This window comes from Anabrus simplex, chromosome 14 (assembly GCF_040414725.1).
Source record: "Anabrus simplex isolate iqAnaSimp1 chromosome 14, ASM4041472v1, whole genome shotgun sequence".
NCBI lineage: Eukaryota > Metazoa > Arthropoda > Insecta > Orthoptera > Tettigoniidae > Anabrus > Anabrus simplex.
The window spans coordinates 86,175,356-86,193,781 of record NC_090278.1 but is presented as its reverse complement, the minus strand read 5'-3'; the positions used below and the strand labels follow the sequence as shown (position 1 = coordinate 86,193,781).

General features: G+C 40.4%; 1 protein-coding gene across 2 annotated transcripts in view; it reads left to right on the top strand.

Annotated features, from left to right (window-relative positions):
* The first annotated feature begins 4,737 nt into the window (after nucleotides 1-4,737).
* LOC136885267 (protein turtle) overlaps nucleotides 4,738-18,426 on the top strand; it is a 65,433-nt gene continuing 51,744 nt past the window's right edge. For both annotated transcript variants that reach the window (XM_067157757.2, XM_067157756.2), the window contains exon 1: nucleotides 4,738-4,925. The gene's annotated coding sequence lies outside the window, so the exon portion shown is untranslated. The remainder of the gene's footprint in view (nucleotides 4,926-18,426) is intronic.

Here is an 18,426-nt window from a genome sequence, read left to right as displayed (position 1 = left end):
CTTAAAGATGTTCGTGAACAGTCGTAAACATATTAAAAAAGACAATAGTCAAAATTAAAATCACAGTAGTCTAAAAACCAAATTACATTACATGCAAAACAACATTAAAGCACTTCAAAAACGTGATAACATGAACATTTTAAATTATCACAATGTCCATTCAAAACCTTGTGTCTGAAACTATTGTTGAATCTTCGTCTTAAAAACAGTAGTAAATGTTTTTCTATAAGAACAGCACCAAGGTGAACACCAATCTTACGGAAAAACGAAAATTAAAATGCAACTTATGTGACGTGGTGTTTCCAGAATGTAAGTTAAAATAGAGTGCCCACAAGCTAAATTGTGAAAACACAATAATGTATATTGTTTTAAACATAACAGACAGGACGTAGAATGTGTGCAGGAGTCAAATGTGGGCTCTAGTTGAAAATGCTGATCAACTTGTTTACAGATGTAGGTTGTAAGTTATGTTACGCAAATTTGCGAGGTAATCTTGACCTCCCACCAATTTATACAGATAGTGGAATTTGTTATTATTAAGATGATGGGTACGTCCTGCTGATTTGGAGTTGCTAACTTGTCTCTTGTCCTGAAAACATGGAGAAACTGTTGAAACCTACTGCCGTGGATCATTTCGCAAGGAATTTCATTGAGTAAAAATTAGATAATGAGTTTGGTAATTTATTCTGTTTCATTTTTAGTGCATATTTTGGTGCATTTTTCAACATTTTAGTGCATATGTGCATGCTATTTTCGGAGTTTTTAGTGCATATGAATCCAGGTCCCAGTCATGACACAGTAGGCCTGCTAGCCCGCTTATTAGCCCTTTGACACCAACCGAAAGTGAAAACAAAATGTCAATATCTTTAACCGTTCACGAATTATTTGACGTGGACACCTTCGCTGAATAGTACTGTATATGGGAGGAATTTTTGTATTCATTATGTTTAGTCTTTTTATTTTTAAACCTACATTAAGTAGGCCATTGATATCCCGGAGACACGACACGGGTAATCACAATCCGCTTGTTAATTTTTTGCGCATCATTTTAACAAGCTCTTCCATGTCTGTCTGTTAGGTCATCAGCCCAGAGGCTGGTTGGATCCTCAAATAGCATCACCAAAGGCTATGCAGTTATAGGGAAACCACAAAAACCTTCCTTTTTCTTCTTGATTACCAGCGGCTATGGCAGCCCCGACACCTGTATCAGCTTTAGTACACTCATCAACATTGGTTACGGCAGGGGTTTATCTGTTGATTCGATTTAATAGAGCATTTGTGGATACTTGATTGTCTAAGTTTTTATTGCTTATAGCTGGTCTTACTATATTTATGGCGGGCTTAGGAGCTAACTTCGAATTTGATTTAAAGAAGGTTATTGCTTTATCAACTTTAAGACAGTTAGGTTTGATGATAAGAATTTTAGCTACCGTATGGGTTTTCCTAAATTAGCATTTTTTCATCTTTTAACACACGCATTATTTAAGGCCCTTTTATTTATATGTGCTGGTTCATTAATTCATAATATGAAGGATTCCAAAAATATTCGGTTTATAGGAAATATTTGTAGTCAAATGCCACTGACGGCTGTTTGTTTTAATATTTCTAATCTTGCGCTTTGTGGTATACCTTTTTTAGCTGGATTTTACTCCAAGGATTTAATTTTAGAAATTGTTAGATTATCTTATGTTAATATATTTAGTTTTTTTAAATATTTTTTCTCTACGAGGTTGACTGTATGTTATTCTTTACGATTAGATTCAATAACAGGTGAATTTAATTCCACATCATTTCACCCATTAAATGATGAGGGATAAATTATGTTGAAGAGAATATTAGTGTTGGTCATAATGGCAATTTTAGGGGGGTGTATATTAAGTTGAGTTATATTTCCATCACCTTCTATGATTTGTTTACCAACCACTTTAAAATTATTAGCTTTAATTGTAAGAGTATTAGGGGGTTAGTACCAAAATGGGGCGTACTAGGCAAGATGAGGAGTGAGGTAGTTTGCCATTGCTTTCCTCACTGGGCCAGACAGTGCTATTGTAGCACAACTAACCCTATGAGCAACACCTTTCATGACACTCAGACACACTGGTTGTGCTCTGAATGTCATTAATCAGCACCACCCATACCCCAGCAGCTTCCATATTGTCACAGCCATGGATGAGACTGGGACTTCAGTGGAAGCTACACTTTGCTCTAGCCTGTGCCAAGAGATGGATGCAAAAGTACTGTAACCATCAAGAAATGACAGCAGGCAGAGCTCTTCCATATGTATTATTAAAACTTCAAATTATAAATGTGAATATTATTTTTCTCACTTCGAATGTTCTGAATCTTCCCGAAAAATATCAATTAGAAGTATTTCCATACTAGCCGCTCGCCACCAAAGAGTGACCGTGACGATAATCATATGCTCGTGCTTCCTGTGACTGAATCACAGATGTATGTATGTTCAGTCTTCAGCTCTAAGGCTGGTTGGATCCTCAACAGCTCCGCCAACAGCTGTCATAGATGGCCTAGGCATCACTGAAGAGGCGTACTAGGGAAATGAGGAGTGAGGTGGTTTCCCGTTGCTTTCTTCACCGAGCCAGAAGTTGCTATTACATGTCAGTCTGCCAAGCCCACTGAAATGCATACACCAACCGACCCTATGAGCAACATTTTCACAGCATTCATAGCAGGGACTGGCTGCAGAAGGAATGGCATTACTAGCATCGCTCATACCTCAGTCACTTTCATATTGTCAAAACCAAGGATAAGACAGAGACAGATCAATGAAAGTAACAAAATTGCTCTAGCCCATACCAGAAGACATAGTGCACTGTAAACACTAGGTCCTGCCAGCAAATGCATGGATCACAGATAAAAGTCAGATATTTTTGTACAAAAAAAGAAAAAAAAAGAATCACAGATAAAAATCAGATATTTTTGTATCACGGATGTTCTGAAATATAATTTAAGCTCATCTCTACCCGCCGGTCCCGAGGCGTAGGGGTAGCGTGCCTTCCTCTTACCCGGAGGCCTCGGGTTCGATTCCCGGCCAGGCCAGGGATTATTACCTGGATCTGAGGGCTGGTTCGAGGTCAACTCAGCCTACGTGATTAGAATTGAGGAGCTATCTGACGGTGAGATAGCGGGCCCGGTCTCGAAAGCCAAGACTAACGGCCGAGAGATTTCGTCGTGCTGACTACACGTCACCTCGTAATCTGCAGGTCTTCGGGCTGTGCAGCGGTCGCTTGGTAGGCCAAGGCTCTTCAAGGGCTGTAGTGCCATGGGGGTTAATCTCTACCCGTGGGTCAAAACTGTGGCACTTTGCTGTCTCCGAAAAGCGTAAAACTTGTTAGTGGGACGTAAGTCCAATAACATTATTATTATTATTATTATTATTATTATTATTATTATTATTTACAACTTTCTTCAGCTTCTTCCACTAATTTGTGGGGTCACTGGAACCACCGAGGCTCATTTTGGTTTTAGCCGACAGTTTAAGGGCGGTGGCCTTCCTGACGGCACGTAGTTTTTTAGATGAAAATCTCAACCCAGAAACGACCGGGATTCGAACTTCAGCCTTCCGGGCGGGAAGTCAGCAGCTAAGGCACTGAGCTAATATGGGCCCTTATGTATGTTGGGTATTCAGCCCGAAGGCTGGTTTGATCCTCCACAGCTCCGCCAACAGCTGTCATAGATGGCCTAGACATCACTGAAGAGGCATACTAGGGAAATGAGGAGTGAGGTAGTTTCCCGTTACTTTCCTCACCAAGCCAGACGTTGCTATTACATATCAGTCTGCCAACCCTACTGAAATGCATGCACCAACTGACCCTATGAGCGATATTCACCATTAATAACAGGGACTGGGTGCATAAGGAACTGTATTACTAGCATCGCTCACACCTCAGTCACATTTTTATATTGTCAAAGGCAAGGATGAGATTGAGACAGATCAGTGAAAGTAACACATTTATTCTAGCCGATACCAGAAGAGTGTAAACACTACATCTCGCCAGCAAAGGCATCGGCCCTTATGATGATTGATTGATTAATTATTTTGTGTATGCTTTACAAGTGGCGAAGCTAATGCTCTTGGTCCTCTCTTACACTTAACTACTTTGTCCGGCTCCATGGCTAAATGGTTAGCGTGCTGGCCATAGGTCACAGGGGTCCCGGATTCGATTCCCGGCAGGGTGCGGAATTTTAACCATAATTGGTTAATTTCGCTGGAACGAGGGCTGGGTGTGTGTGTGTGTCTTCTTTATCAACATTTCATCCTCATCACGACGCGCAGGTCGCGTACCGGCGTCAAATCAAAACACCTGCACCTGGCGAGCCGAACTTGTCCTCGGACACTCCCGGCACTAAAATCCATACGACATTTCATTTTTTTTCTTTTCATACTTAACTACATTATTTGTTATAGGTTACATTTCCTATTCTTACAAATAAATAAGATACTGATGATGATGGGGAAGACAACGGCGGTGATTAGGAGGGATGAGGGTGCGGTCGCTGTCCGCACTTCGTGGGGAAAACATGAAATCCTTGCTCACTTCGTCGCCATCCGCAATGCTGCAGGTTTACTTCCGTATGGCAAACATCCGTACTCGTCTTGTCTAGAAATGACCTTGGACTACAACTGAGATTCCCCTCGAGCGAGAAATGCTGTCACTAATACGTAGAATAAAACCTATCATGAACGTTCTTGTTAGCACGAAGCGGGGAGGAAGTGAGAAGTGAATCCTCTCGCAGTTCCGTGAATATACGCTTGGCGCTGCGTGTGTATTGTTGACGTAGAGCAGAACCTGTTCACCTTCCTCCTGTAAGCGGGCGTGCGGGCATCAGCCGTCATAGTCAACCTGTTTGTGGTGTGGCTCTGAGTCAGGTGGGCTTCGCGGCGTGAAACAACTAGGGCGTGCTGTGTAAGTAGCTAAGAGCTTTCTCTCTTGTTGATTATCTGTTTATTTCAAATCACTGTGTGTTAATGTTCTGAACTATTGAATTCCTGGCGTGTTTGAGATATAACGGTTCTTTGTTTGCTCTTGAAACGTGCGCGCGTGTTTCTCTGTTTTCAAAACAAGTGTGGTGCTATCAGATGGCGGTTGGTTATCGTGTGGATGTTCTTTGAATGGTGTTATGTTCTATGAGGTAATTAGCTGGAATACAGTAAAAGTCGAAAAGAAGGCTGGCTTAGTTTTACCCTGTGGCGTCATTCTTGTGCTATATTGAAACGCATTAACACAGATCACGCCCATGAAGTTCAGTGTGCAGGCAGGTCTGGATTTCTCAATAGCTCCGATGCTAGGACGGCACTTCTCTGCTTCCCACCCTTAATTTAAGGAATAGCTTACTTAATATTCGGATTGCCCTGTTTTTAAACACAGAGTGACTTCATGTAACCTGTAAAATTCATGAAGAATATTTTAAAGTAATACTCGGAACATTAAAGGTAAACATCTTCATTATAGAATGTTAGGCCTCACAGCGTTCAGCCTCTAAAATGTCGTATGGCTTTTAGTGCCGGGATATCCCAAGACGGGTTCGGCTCGCCAGATGCAGGTCTTTCTATTTGACACCCGTAGGTGACATGCGCGTCGTGATGAGGATGAAATGATGAAGACAACACATACACCCAGCCCCCGTGCCATTGGAATTAACCAATTAAGGTTAAAATCCCCGACCCGGCCGGGAATCGAACCCGGGACCCTCTGAACCGAAGGCCAGTACGCTGACCGTTCAGCCAACGAGTCGGACTTCAGCCTCTGTGAATTTACTAAACTCCTCTACAGTCTGTTTGTAACTAGCTCTGTCGCCCCGTTTTTGTTCCTCTTATCTTTACATCATTAGAAACTGACCATAACCATTGTCGCCTTTGCCTTCCTCTACTTCTCTTATCTTTCATAACAGAGTACATATCATCCTGGGTAACCTATCTCCATTCGCCTCACATGACTCCACCACCGAAGCCGGTTTATGCACGCTGCTTCATCAGTCGAATTCATTCTTAACGTAGCCTTTATATTCTTATGCCGAGTACCTTCCTGTCATTGTTGGCGCCTGTTTCTATCAGCTATCATTCTTGCTACTTTCATATGGAGTGCAGTCGAAACAAGTCAGGTAGAGCAGGCAATACTAGATTAGGAAAATAAAGTACCACCTAGATGAATACTGTTACTTGGATTGTAGAATAATGATGGCAGAAGAAAGAAGGGCATAAAATGCAGAAAAACACAAGCAAGGAAGGCTTTTTTAGACGATTGAGGCGCCGGCCTTTTGACCCCAACTTGGTTCATTTCGATGGTTTTTGAAGGTGCTAAAATAGGTCAGCCTCGTGTCAGTAGATTTATTGGCACGTCGTAAAAGAACTCCTGTGGGACAAAATTCTAGCACCTCGGCGTCTCCGAAAACTGTCGAAGTAGTTAGTGGGATGTAAAGTCAATAACATTATTCAGGAAGGCCTTTCTTAAGAAAAGAAATTTTCTCATCTCAAACACTGATATAGGAATTAGACAAATGGTTTTGAAGAGCGTGGCGTTGAATGGAAGTGAAGCATGGACGATAACTAGCTCAGAAAGAAGGAGAATAGAAACTTTTGAAATGTGGTGTTACAGAAGAGGAGATGGGTAGATTGAATCACGAATGAAGAGATACTGAATCGATTTGATGAGGGGAGAACGATTTGACTAGAAGAAGGGACAGAATGATAGGTCACATCTTAAAGATACTCATGACTTGTTCAGTTGGTTGTTGAGGAAAGTTTAGGCGGTAAAAACGGTAGGGGTAGACCAAGGTATGAATATGACAGCAGCTGTAGGATGTAGTGGTTACGTAGAAATGAAAAGGTTAGAACAGGATAGAGTGGTATGGAGAGCTCCATCAAACCATTTTGTGGACTGTTGACCTAAAGGACAACAAATTGTGACTTGTGTATGAATAAGATATCCTGAGTTCACCCAGCTTTCACTTCCTTACAGCAAAGTCTGATTTTTGCTTGTTGTTTAAAGGGGCTTAACAACTAAGGTCATCGGTCCAACACTTCTTTCATTTTAGAATAGCGTTGACTGTAACTGCGAGCACACTGGATTTGCTCTATCTTGATTTAATTCCACGTACAATACGCGCGTGATAAGTACTTGAAATGATTTACCTGACAGAGTTCAATCAATCAATACTGATCTGCATTTAGGGCAGTCGCCCAGGTGGCAGTTTCCCTATCCGTTGTTTTCCTAGCCTTTTCTTAAATGATTTCAATGACATTGGAAATTTATTGAAAATCTCCCTTGGTAAGTTATTCCAATCCCTAACTCCTCTTCTTATAAATGAATATTTGCCCCAATTTGTCCTCTTGAATTCCAACTTTATCTTCATATTGTGATCTTTCCTACTTAAGACACCACTCAAACTTATTCGTCTACTGATGTCCTCCCACGCCATCTCTCCGCTAACAGCTTGGAACATACCACTTAGTCGAGCAGCTCGTCTTCTTTCTCCCAAGTCTTCCCAGCCCAAACTTTGAAACATTTTTGTAACGCTACTCTTTTGTCGGAAATAACCCAGAACAAATCGAGCTGGTTTTCTTTGGATTTTTTCCAGTTCTTGAATCAAGTAATCCTGGTGAGTCCCATACACTGGAACCATACTCTAGTTGGAGTTTTACCACAGACTTATACGCCCTCTCCATTACATCTTTACTATAACCCCTAAACACCCTCATAACCATGTGCATTTATGTGATTACCCCATTTAAGATCTTTCCTTATATTAACACCTAGGTACTTACAGTGATCCCCAAAAGGAATTTTCACCCCATCAACACAGTAATTAAAACTGAGAGGACTTTTCCTATTTGTGAAACTCACAACCTGACTTTTAACCCCGTTTATCAACATACCATTGCCTGCTGTCCATCTCACAACATTATCGAGGTCACGTTGCAGTTGCTGACAATCTTGTGACTTATTTATTACTCTCTAGAGAATATCATCCGCAAAAATCCTTATCTCAGATTCCACTTCTTTACACATATCATTTATGTATATATGAAAACATAAAGGTCCAATAATACTGCCGTGAGGAATTCCCCTCTTAATTATTACAGGGTCAGAGAAAGCTTTGCCTACTCTAATTCTCTGAGATCTATTTTCTAGAAATATAGCAACCCATTCAGTCACTCTTTTGTCTAGTCCAATTACTCATTTTTGCCAGTAGTCTCCTATGATCCACCCTATCAGATGCTTTAGGCAGCTCAATTGCGATACAGTACATTTGACCTCCTGAATCCAAGATATCTGCTATATTTTGCTGGAATCGTACAAGTTGAGCTTCAGTGGAATAACCTTTCCTAAAACCGAACTGCCTTCTATCGAACCAGTTATTAATTTCGCAAACATGTCGTATATACTCAGAAAGAATGCTTTCCCAAAGATTACATGCAATGCATGTCAAACTTACTGGCCTGTAATTTTCAGCTTTGTCTATCACCCTTTCCTTTATACACAGGGGCTGCTATAGCAACTCTCCGTTCATTTGGTATAGTTCCTTCATGCAAACAATAATCAAATAAGTACTTCAGATATGGTACTATTCATACACTTCTCTCGCAGTCACGGATGATCACCAGCTGGCGAGAACGTATTCGTTTATTGTAATCTAAAACATTACATGCAGTTAAATTTGAACGTACTACAAAATAAATCAATAATCCTTATTAGGTATTTCCTGGGTTTAAACTTATACACTCCAGGATACCTGTTCCTTAACTACATGTAATTTTCTCTGATTTCCTTACATTTCTTTTCCCAGATACCTCTAATAATATTAAATAATTTTACTGTTTTTCCAGGTTTCTTCCATTCTCTGTTTAATAGCTTAGCAGGTGTGTAAAGTTCCTGTTCATTTAGAATGTTATCCAAATCTTTCAAATCTATATATTTATCTCTATTACTCGTATTTATCGTTTCTTTACACTCCTTAATCAGATGTGCCACTTCCATATGTGAATTATATAAATTAAATTTGTTTTCGTCATTTTTTTTCTCTTAAAGCTTTATTTCTATATACTCCCATCAACCACCAGATTATTCCTCTCATTTCCCTTTTTGTTAACATTTGTGCCCTTATAGTAATATTTTCACTTATTTTGCAAAATTCTATGAGTGTTATCTTGCTGTTGCATTCTGTCATTATTTGTCTTTCTATATTTTTCACTCGTTGGACGACCTTATACAACCTCCTGTCATCCCTTGACGCATTGCTTTCCCAGTGAGATCCCATTCCTCTGTATTCTAGAAGCTTCTTCATCCCATCTACCCAGTAGCCTTCGTTTAGATGTTTCATTTGGTGCTGATAAGCTAGGCCTAAAATTTCACTACCTCCCCCCGTTTAGTGATAATGGAGGATGATTGCGTAGTTGTGCTTCCTCTTAAAACAATAATCACCACCACCACTCTCACCCTTCAGGAATCCAACAACAGTACAGGCAAAGGAATATTCAATGTTTTGTATAATGAAATGAAGAAGATGGGGATTCCGTGGGATAACTGCGTAGATTTTGCGTGGGGCAGTGCAAGTACTATAAATGGTGTTTCCAAAGGTGTGAGAGCTCCTTTATTTGTAAAGAAAATCCTAATATTCGTCAGACTCCTCGGCTGAATGTTCAGCGCTGAGGCCTTCGATTCAGAGGGTCCCGGGTTCGATTCTTGACCGGGTTAGGAATTTTAATCGCGTCTAATTAATTCTTCTGGCTTGGGTGTTAGTGTTTGTCGCAACACTTTCTTCTTCATATTCAGACAGTGCACTACACTACCAACCACCACAAAAACACGCAATAGTGATTACTAGGGCCCGGATGTTTATGACCTAAAATGTTAGAAATATGATAATAAATATAACTTAACATTTTTTTGGTCACATTTTCGAAATCTTCAAATTCTTGCCGCTGTTTAAATTAACATTATATTGAACATGTACTTTTTAAAACTAGAACATTCAATAATAAATAATTATATTAATTTTATACATACATTATCATTATGCCTTTCAGCGTTCCGTCTGCAAGCCTCTGTAACTAGTGTTGTGGCCTCATTTAGTTCTATACCTCTTATCTTTAAATCGTTAGAAACTGAGTCTAGCCATCGTCGTCTTGGTCTTCCTCTACTTCTTTTACCCTCCATAGCAGAGTCCATTATTCTCCTAGGCAACCAATCCTCCTCCATTCGCCTCACATGACCCCACCACCGAAGCCGGTTTATGCGTACAGCTTCATCCATCGAGTTCATTCCTAAATTAGCCTTTATCTCCTTATTCCGAGTACCCTCATGCCATTGTTCCCACCTGCTTGCACCAGCAGTCATTCTTGCTACTTTCATGTCTGTTACTTGTAACTTATGAATAAGATATCCTGAGTCCACCCAGCTTTCGCTCCCGTAAAGCAAAGCTGGTCTGCAAACACACCGATGTAAAGATAGTTTCGTCTGGGAGCTGACTTCCTTCTTACAGAATACTGTTGATCGCAACTGCGAGCTCACTGCATTAGCTTTACTACACCTTGATTCAATCTCACTTACTATATTACCATCCTGGGAAAACACACAACCTAAATACTTGAAATTATCGACCTGTTCTAGCTTTGTATCACCAATCTGACACTCAATTCTGTTGAATTTCTTGTCTACTGACATCAATTTAGTCTTCGAGAGGCTAATTTTCATACCATACTCATTGCAGCTCTTTTCAAGTTCCAAGATATTAGACTGCAGGCTTTCGGCACAGTCTGCCATTAAGACCAAGTCGTCAGCATAGGCCAGACTGCTTACTACATTTCCACCTAACTGAATCCCTCCCTGCCACTTAATATCTTTCAGCAGATGATCCATGTAAACTACGAACAACAAAGGTGGAAGATTGCAGCCTTGTCTTACCCCTGTAAGTACCCTGAACCAAGAACTCGTTCTGCCATCAATTCTCACTGAAGCCCAATTGTACTCTGCACGAAATGAAACAAATGTCATATTTTGATGGGCGATCAGAAAGAATTACAGTAGGAAATTACGTATATTTTAAAGTTGTCAAATAGGAACGATCTTCTATTTTCACGCAATATTGACTTGTAAGGGGAAAGCTCAACATCGCAGGATTTTATTGGGGCATATTTGAAATATGTCAAATCATTGGGATTCGATTGAGGCTCACTAATCGCATCTGTCTCTTTCTATACAGCCTACCCTCCTAATTCATATAAATATATATTTCTTAGAAAGATAATTGTAAGGAATTACAAACAACAATTAGGAGATGTGAAAAATCCCTCTTTGAGACGACTCCAAGCAGGTATGCGAAAACAGAATTACAATATAAAAATATGACAAACACAAACATTCACGGGGAAATATTTCCATAATGCGAAAAATTACCAGAAAATGACAAAACGTTAAAAAAAATCCAAAATATGACCCGTGAAAAATGCATAATTTTAGTCACCGTAGATAAAATCATATGCCTTTGCTGGGGAGATGTAGTGTTGACAGTCTTCTGGTATGGGCTAGAGCAATGTTGTTACTTTCATTGACCTGTCTGTCTCATCCTTGGCTTTGACAATATGAAAGTGACTGAGGTATGAGCAATGCTAGTAATCCCAATCCTTATGCAGCCAGTCCCTGCTATGAATGGTGTGCTCATAGGGTCGGTTGGTGTATGCATTTCAGTGGGCTTGGCAGACTGATATGTAATAGCAACTCTGGCTCGGTGAGAAAAGCAACGGGAAACTACCTCACTCATTATTTCCCTAGCACGCCTTTTCAGTGATGCCTAGGCCATCTATGACAGCTGATGGCAGAGCTGTTGGGATCCCACCAGCGGAATCGCTGACGGACTGAACATGCATACATACAGATAAAATCATGCTTAATTTGCAATTTCCATGGAAATACTATAAAGAAAAAATATGACGTCATAAACATCCGGGTCCTAGTGATTACATCCCTCCATATATAGTTGGCGTCAGGAAGGCCAGCCGGCCGTAAAATAAGGCCAAGTCCACATATGTATTTACACAGTTCGGACCCACGTGCCCACAGGTATGGGGAAAGCGGCAGAAGAAGAAAAAGTTGTAAGGAATTGAAAATTAATGACTTTGACTTGACCTTTCTCAGTGAATGTTTGCATCTGAAATGTTATCTGCAATTAACAAGAAGGAAGCAGATTTGTTATATCTGTGTCACTTCTTTTGCAAGGGCGGTCTTGCAGGATACAGCTAAGTAAACCGACCTCCATCTGTTCAGAGGAGGACTTAACTGACCAGGGTCGGCTAATTAGGCTGCAACTACAGAATTAAAAAAAAAAAAAAAAAAATAGTTAAATATGTTAAAAGTAAACAGCATTTTAGCTATTAAATATGGCCTAATCTTGAATATACAAATTTTTTAGTTGGTGTATTTTCTCTGCTATCCAAATGTTTGTTTGTCTACCCCATAGTCTCGTTTCTTGATACGGGGTCGGGGAAAGGTGTGGTTAATGATATGTTTTACGACCGGATGTCCTACCTGACGCCAACCTCAGTTGAGGAGCTAAAGAGGATGAAATGAATGGTGGCGAATGAAATTTGGTACACCTGAAAGTATTCGTACACTGAGAAAAAAATATATAAATAATAATGCATAAAGATAATACAGTTCTAAGTTTTAAGAAATGTATATTTTTCTTACAAAATAGTAGTCTATAATAATAATAATAATAATAATAATAATAATAATAATAATAATAATAAGCCAGGGGACATAAACAAACATACATACATGCATACATTATCATTAGACTGTTATACCTTTCAGCGTTCAGTCTGCAAGCCTCTGTGAATTTACTAAACGTCGCCACAATCCTCGATTTGCAACTAGTGTTGTGTCCTCATTTAGTTCTATACCTCTTATCTTTAAATCCTTAGAAACTGAGTCTAGCCATCGTAGTCTTGGTCTTCCTCTACTTCTCTTACCCTCCATAGTAGCATAGTAGAGTCCATTATTCTCCTAAGTAACCTTTTCTCCTCCATTCGCCTCACATGACCCCACCACCGAAGCCGGTTTATTCGTACAGCTTCATCCATCGAGTTCATTTCTAAATTAGCCTTTATCTCCTCATTCCGAGTACCCTCCTGCCATTGTTCCCACCTGTTTGTACTAGCTATCATTCTTGCTACTTTCATGTCTGTTACTTCTAATTTATGAATAAGATATCCTGAGTCCACCCAGCTTTCGCTCTCGTAAAGAAAAGTTGGTCTGAAAACACACCGATGTAAAGATAGTTTCGTCTGGGAGCTGACTTCCTTCTTACAGAATACTGTCGATCGCAACTGCGAACTCACTGCATTAGCTTTACGACACCTTGATTCAATCTAACTTACTATATTACCATCCTGGGAGAACACACAACCTAAATACTTGAAATTATCGACCTGCTCTAGCTTTGTAACACCAATCTGACATTCGATTCTGTTGAATTTCTTGCCTACTGACATCAATTTAGTCTTCGAGAGGCTAATTTTCATACCATACTCATTGCAGCTCTTAAAGTTCCAAGATATTAGACCGCAGGCTTTCGGCACAATCTGCCATTAAGACCAAGTCGTCAGCATAGGCCAGACTGCTTACTCCATTTCCACCTAACTAAATCCCTCCCTGCCATTTTATACCTTTCAGCAGATGATCCATGTAAACTACGAACAGCAAAGGTGAAAGATTGCAGCCTTGTCTAACCCCTGCAAGGACCTTGAACCAAGAACTCATTCTACCATCAATTCTCACTGAAGCCCAATTGTCAACATAAATGCCTTTGATTGATTTTTAATTATCTACCTTTAATTCCATAGTCCCCCCAGTATGGCGAACATCTCTCTCGGTACCTTGTCATATCTTTCTCTAGATCTACGAAACATAAACACAACTGCCTATTCCTCTGGTAGCATTTCCCAGTTACCTGGTGCATACTGAAAATCTGATATAAAATGGCAGGGAGGGATTTAGTTAGGTGGAAATGGAGTAAGCAGTCTGGCCTGTGGTCTAAAATCACACTGGTTTTCATCCAACTTCCTCTCAACTACTGATCGCACCCTCCCTTCCAAGATGCCAGTGAATACTTTGCCTGGTATACTAATCAATGGGATTCCTCGATAGTTGTTGCAATCCTTCTTGTTCCCTTGCTTGTAGATAGGTGCAATTACTGCTTTTGTCCAATCTGAAGGTACCTTACCAACACTCCATGCTAATCTTACTACTCTATGAAGCCATTTGATCCTTGCCTTCCCACTATACTTCACCATTTCAGGTCTAATTTAAACTATTCCTGCTGCGTTGACAATGGACATAAACATGTGAAGGTTAAAATCTACTACCCAGCCGGGAATCGAACCTTGGGTCCTCTGAACCGAAGGCGACTACGCTGACCATTCAGCCAATGAGGCGAAAATAATAATAATAATAATAATAATAAGAATAATAATATGGCCTTAGTTATCATATGCAGGCAGGCATTTTGATTTGGCGCCATGTAGGATTCCTTCCCATCAATTTCGGCGTTCCGATTTGCTCCACCAGATGGCAGGGTAAACCGGGCAATCCTTGGCTGATGTTTAGTAAATTTTGTCGTGTGGACATGGAGTGTCGAATGGATTTCTTTCCAGCTTTCAAAACTCCGACTACCTGTGCCGGGTTCGAACTCATGATCTTCGGCTCCAACTGATCCACAGAGGGAGCCACAAATCTTGGTACTTGTTTTAAAAAAGCTGTGGGTACTACTGGAAGGCCTGGGATTCACTTATCCTACACCAGAAATGAATACCAGATGAATGATTGGACAAAAAGGAGGTAGGATGTAGCGCCAGCCTCTGTGTCGCCTTTGGTTAGCCAATCTATCATTCACGGAGCGAGGAGCTACGCGGTGTGCGTCACGTAGATGTGATCTGGCACTCGGCAGAGGCGATGGTGATCATTATTTTAAGAGGAATTACCACTGGGCAAGCATCCTCTATTAATACAAAACTGAGAAACATTGAAGGTGTCTGTTCGTATCCCCTGCCTGTTGTAAGAGGTGACTAAACGGGGCCCAGGGGCTTTGAACTTTAGAGCGTGGGTTGGTGACCATGGGGCCCTTAGCTGAGTCCTGGCATTGCTTCCACTTACTTGTGGCCGGCTCCTCACTTTCATCTATCCACTCTGGCCTCCTTTGGTCAACTCTTGTTATTTTCCGACCCCAACGGTATTGGAGCATTCGAGGCCTAGGGAATCTTTCATTTTCACGCCCTTCGTCACTCTTGTCTTTCTTCGGCCGATACCTCAATTTTTCTCTCTGATTAGTGTTATATATTGGATGGTTGCATAGTTGTACTTCCTCTTAAAACAATAATCACCACTACCACCATCTGACTGCTCGAAAAATGAAGGTATCGGCCGAAGAAAGACAAGGGTCACGAAGGGCGTGAAATGAGACTGCATAGGATTCGCAAAACTAACCCCGTCGGGGTCGGAAAAGACCAAGAGTGGTCGGATAGGATAGATGAAAGTGAGGAGATCGGCACTAGAAAGTGAAAGCAATGCCAGGGCTCAGCTAAGAGCCCCGTGGTCGCCAACCAACGCTCCAAAGTTTGAGGATCTGGGCCTCTTTTAGTCGCCTCTTAGGACAGGCAGGGGTTAGCATAGGTGTTACTCTAACACCCCCACTCACAGTGAATCGTTCGGAAGATAGTGGGTTCGAACCCCACTGTCGGCAGTCTTGAAGATGATTTACCATTTTCACACCGTTCGTTACCTTAATTAAGGTCACGGTTACTTCCTTCCCACTCCTAGCCCTTCCCTATCCCATCGTCGCCATAAGACCTATTAGTGTTGGTGCGACGTTAAGCAATTTTTTTATTTTTTTTATTTTTTAAATCGCATACGATAATAGGCTGCACTGGCCTATTTGAGACGATATAGAATTTCAGCGTCAATGTTCGCATTTGTTGAAAGGTGACTGCCCAGATAAGGAAAGTGTTCGATATTTTTAAAGCTAGTTCCATTAATTATGGCAGCAGGAGCAGTAGCGTTACAGGTTGGTGCAGATTGATATAAAATGTGCGTTTTACTGTTGTTTGACTAGACCAGTGTTCCTATATGCCTCGTTAAATGCATCCAGGGTATGCTGAATGAAGATCATCTTCTGAGTTTGACAATATAGCATTATCGTGTGCATACTGGAGTTCAAGAATAGAAGTAGTGATAACAAGAACATTACTGTATTTGATCTGAGTGAACGCTTATGAAACCGGTGTAGTCAGATTAATGACGCGCGAGGGGATCTCCAGATTAGGAAATAGAATATTATACAAACATAGCCTGGAATATTACACGAACTAATCTCGACATACGCAGGATTAATAGCGTACTCTTCTTGCCATCTGCCAATACTTATGTTTACATTTTATCCCATTCATAAGGTACTTTCTAATATTATTTGAATAAAACAGCTGAAATACATTGCCATACTGAATCAGCTGATTTGAGACACTCGTGCTTTCATGCACTGGTTCACAAAACGAACATATTTTTATCCATGGAATGTATCAGAATTCAATTCTCAAACTATAAAGGGTTACACACACACAAAAAAAAGTTTTAATCAGTGCTTTCTGAGAAAACATCTAAAAAATTGTATATTATAAAAATCTGTTCAGTAAGTCAAAGGCTGTAAGCACAAATCTTTGTTCAGAGTTTCTGAAGAAACCGAAGTCAGCCGACAATCATCAGCACTATAATAGTCACATAATGTTCAGGAAGTGGAAGGATGAAAAGCTATGTGCTTTAATGATAAGATATGTGCAGTATTCTTAGTATTTGTTTGTTGGGTATTCAGCCCGAAGGCTGGTTTGATCCTCTGCAGCTCCGCCAGCAGCTGTCATAAATAGCCTAGGCGTCACTGAAGAGGCGTACTAGAGGAGTGAGGTAGTGTCCCGTTGCTTTCCTCACCGAACCAGCCGCTGCTATTACATATCAGTCTGCCAAGCCCACTGAAATGCATGTACCAACCGACCCTATGAGCGACATTTTCACACCATTCATGACAGGGACTGGCTGCATAAGCAATGGTATTACTAGCATCGCTCATACCTCAGTCACTTTCATATTGTCAAAGCCAAGGATGAGACTGAGACAGGTCAATGAAAGTAACAAATTTGATATAGCCCATACCAGAAGACAGTGCACTGTAAACACTACATCTCGCCAGCAAAGGCATTCTTAGTATTCATAAATCGAAAACAACTATGTAATAGAGATCCGGTTATGTCGTTTAAGTCATCAGCCCATAAACTGGTTTAATGTAGCCCTCCATGCCACCCTATTCTGTGCTAGCCTTCTCACTTCTACGTAACTACTGCATCCTACATCTGCTCTAATCTGCTTGTCATATTCATATCTTGGTCTACCCCTACCGTTCTTACCGCCTACACTTCCCTCAAAAACCAACTGCACAAGTCCTAGGAGTCTTAAGATGTGCTGTATCATTCTCTCTCTTCTTCTGGTCAAATTTAGCCGAATCGATCTCCTCTCACCAATTCGATTCATTACCTCTTCATTCGTTATTCCATCTATCCATCTTACCTTTAGCATTCTTATGTAACTCCACATTTCAAAAGCTTCTATTCTTTTTCTGGAGTGAGGGTTGTGAAATACGAAAATATAGTTTGTGCAAATGTTATTTTTTATCTATAACATTTAAATGAAATAATTGTTCTTTGTTTCTTTCTTTGTTATGGCCAATTAAAGAGCACGGTTGAACTTGTTACGTTGATCTGACGGCTTCTTATTCTCCTTCCAAAATCTGTTCACGAATTCATACTGTTGTTTCTTGTGTTCTGCTATCCCATTTTTTTCCTAGTGTTCTTTTTAGCTTTCTCCGCGAATGTGTAATTTGCAACGACGATGGTATCTTCTCTAGTGTTTATTTCTTGTAAACCCTGTTTAATTTGTTCTAACCAGTTGATCTTGACCTTTTTTAATTGATTATATTAATAGTTTCTTAATAAATCTATTATTGTCCAGTCCTGTACCGCAGAGGAAATTAATGTTCGCATGGATTAAGACCAATTTTCCTCAAATGAGAGATCTCCTTTCATTGTGTCCTTGGCATTTAATCGAAGACCCCCCTCAGTCTATGAGGCGTTAACACTTTTTTTACAACCTCCTTCACGCTATAATCAAAGACACTGTACCGTCCAGGATAGTTAGCACGTGGAAGTACCCATGCTGGTACGACACAGAGGTAATAGATAAATTAAAAGAAAAGGAGAGGGCAAGAGGGAAGTTCAAAAAAACGGGCCTTAGTAGTGATTACTAGAGCCCGGATTATAAATGTAATATGAGAAATATGTACATAAATATGTAGCTAAAATTGACAAAAAAT